Below are 3,120 nucleotides of genomic sequence, written 5' to 3' on the forward strand. Positions count from 1 at the left end.
ACTTCTTTTCTTAAAACAATACATTTCTAACTTATTTACATCGAACATGCTTGTTTCCGGTAGTATTGCACCGGAAGTATGAAACACTTGTAACAATACATTGAAAGCTACTCAAAAATTAAAACACTTCCGGATTTCCATGGTAGCATACATAACATCAGTTAAACTTCACTTTATCTCACACTTTACTTTACATTTTGTTCCTGAAGAAGAAAGGTCTACTTTTCGAAAGCGCTCGGGTTGTATAGAGTATCGTAGTTTTGAATTACTAACAAGTTAGATATACAAGCACCACGAGAGGGCAATAATATTGATTATTTGGGGGGGGGGAGCGATTTTCTTTCCATCTAGTGGCACAATTATAAAATCAAAGAACCATAAATTATATCTTAGTAATTTTTAGTAATTTCCCGAGATATTCTTTTTAAACGAATTTAAAGTTTTCTATGCGACTGAATTCTTAAGTAACTTTTTAGGGCCAACTAAAAATTTCGTGATACTTTATCCAAGTGAAAATTAAACGACTGAAAACATGACAATTTTTATCATTAACATGAAGAATAGCCTGTAGTTTACACTTACAGTGTCGACTGTACTGTGAGGAAGACATTACCTGCTCCAGTCACACAAGTTTATATAAGTAGAATAAGAAATTCATATCGGAAACGAGATCGAAGAGCCTTACATATCATGAACATTCTGCACAAAGTTATCGTTAAAAGTTAGAGCTGTCCCCAGTATTATTCCGTTAGCAAAAGCCCCTCCCCACCATAATGCTCGATAGGAATTTGTTGTACGTAATCACGTTGTAACAGTTTATCAAAATGTTGCATACTTTGTGGGATTTTTCTATTGATGCAAGTATTCTAGTTTATCTATTTTTTTAACTAACTGAACGTTATTTGGGCATAAATGTTTTTTTTGGGGGGGAGGGGAGAGCATATCCGCCTAATCTTTTCATCAATAATAACAGGGGATTGGAGGGGTAATTTTAAAATTATAGTTTATCGTACTTACCAGCCGCACCAGAACCAAGCATAAAACAACACGAACGACATCAATAGATAAACAAGAGTTTGTTATGGTTCAACATATAATAACTATTCTTCTTCTACCCTCCTCACTTTCGAAATAAAATCACGTACCTGTGTCTAGATATTTATAGGCACACAAAGACCTAGTAAAGAGGAACAGATATCTACGTTTAATTTAAAGCTTAACATATTTGTAACAAATAAAATAGTTTTTACATCCAGTAGTCGTATTAAATTTTTTTACCTTAGAATAAGCAGAAAACTTCATTATTTTTAATGGGATAATTTGTGATCAAAACACCTGCTAGCCACGTGGCATCAGGTATATGAAAGGCTGTTCCCATGGTTACACGATAATATTGGTTGAACAATACACGTAGTTTAATAATACCAATGGTTTCAGTTGGATTAAGTAGTGAAATATCGTTATGCCTACTTTATCAACTGTTCCGATATTTAACTACTATTTTACATATTAAGGATATCAAATGCTGAGTTCGTAAGGGACGGTGATTAGTCCGCTACATGTACTTTATTGAACGTTTACTCGCTAAGGTAAGGTACTATTTTGGTGTCCTGGCTTTGGATTTGATTCATTACTAGTTTACTACCTATGGATTATAAATATAATAACTTCAAATTTCAAATGGGGTTTTGATTTAGTTCAATATTATCATAAGCAATACGTGCAGTAACTACTGACTTAAACCCAATTTAGGGTAAGACAACTAGACAGTGAGGAAATTTATATTAATGACTTTATAAACCATTATTATCATATGAATAAATAGTCGAATAAAAGTGGAAATTAAATCACAAAATTTTATCCTGATTTATTTGTTTTCGCTTTAAAACTTGCGAGTCTTAATCTAAATTTCTTTGTTTACACAAATACTGAACGTTGTTTTTCGTAATTCAACACCTACCTAGTCACTAATGGTGTCGGTTACTGCTAATTGGCTGGTTATTAGTGTCGCTTTTCTACCGATATTTATACTTTAAATGCTACAAAATTTTAAAGGTAGGGTATAGCGTAAACAATACACTGTACGTATTTTTAAAATATGTTTAAACAAACTATTCCTGAATAATTAATGGTATGCTGATATTACTGGATGTTAAGAATGTCGGTGTGTAATAAGCCAGTTTATTTATTGTAGCTTTAGTATCGACTGTCGAAACAAAACTAGTGACGACTGACCACTTAGTTATTAAAGGGTTAGGCTGGGGATTAAAATTATAATTTTGTTCACTATGAGATGGAGAATACGTAGTTTTCCACGTAGGTTGGAGGTATTGTACGCAGGGGTAGCATTGTCTAACTGTTAAAAAATAATGTAGTCGAATAGTGATATACAAGTGTGTTTGAAATAGTGTATAACTTTACCACCAGCATAGCAATATATATATATATATATATATATTGTCGTACCTAAAATAACTACAAATCTCACTGTTGTACAATTAGTTATGTTCCACAAGTCTTTACGTGGTATATTTTGACGTAAACTTACACTTTGAGACACACTGGTTTTAGAAATGTTGCTGATTACGTTGTTGATTTAGCGTAGTTATTGTCGTTCTGATTAAAATCTGTATGTTACAAACATATTTCAAAATGTGGTTTGGGTTTGATAACAGCCGCTATCACTTTTAGTAGTCCTGCTACTTGACCTTTGTACGGGTAACACCTGAGATGTTATAATCAGAGGGCTGGGTGTGGAAACAATTCGTTTAATGGGAAAGTTTAGTAGGTTAGAGCTACATGACGTGGCAACCAATCGAAGCAAGCCACCCAATTCGACAAGTATTGATATTCAAAGTTGTAGATGGTCCAGCTTAAAAATATTACTCTAAACTAAGTCTCCCGGTGGGACAGCGGTAATTGTTACTGACTTACAACACCAAAATCCGCGGTTCGCTTCCCCGCGGGTGACACAACAGACAGTTCCATGTTCTAAAATAATATACTTGTGAGAATTATTAAACGAACATATACTGAATGTTTCTTTAAAGTAATGTTACGTCTCCGTTCGCTAGTTAACTTTCCGTAACTTCGTTCCGACGAAACTTTAGCGACACAAGT

General features: G+C 33.7%; 1 protein-coding gene across 2 annotated transcripts in view; it reads left to right on the top strand.

The window, feature by feature from the left end:
• Nucleotides 1-1,427: 1,427 nt before the first annotated feature.
• The window catches only part of LOC106471840 (galactoside 3(4)-L-fucosyltransferase-like), a 4,892-nt gene continuing 3,199 nt past the window's right edge, over nucleotides 1,428-3,120 (top strand). Inside the window, exon 1 of one of the 2 annotated variants that reach the window (XM_022400448.1) lies at nucleotides 1,428-1,589. The gene's annotated coding sequence lies outside the window, so the exon portion shown is untranslated. Of the gene's footprint in view, nucleotides 1,590-2,896; nucleotides 2,916-3,120 lie in introns of those variants that run through there. The other variant, XM_022400449.1, reaches the window with a different exon arrangement.

Source organism: Limulus polyphemus, unplaced genomic scaffold, assembly GCF_000517525.1.
Source record: "Limulus polyphemus unplaced genomic scaffold, Limulus_polyphemus-2.1.2 Scaffold4897, whole genome shotgun sequence".
Classification (NCBI taxonomy): Eukaryota; Metazoa; Arthropoda; class Merostomata; order Xiphosura; family Limulidae; genus Limulus; species Limulus polyphemus.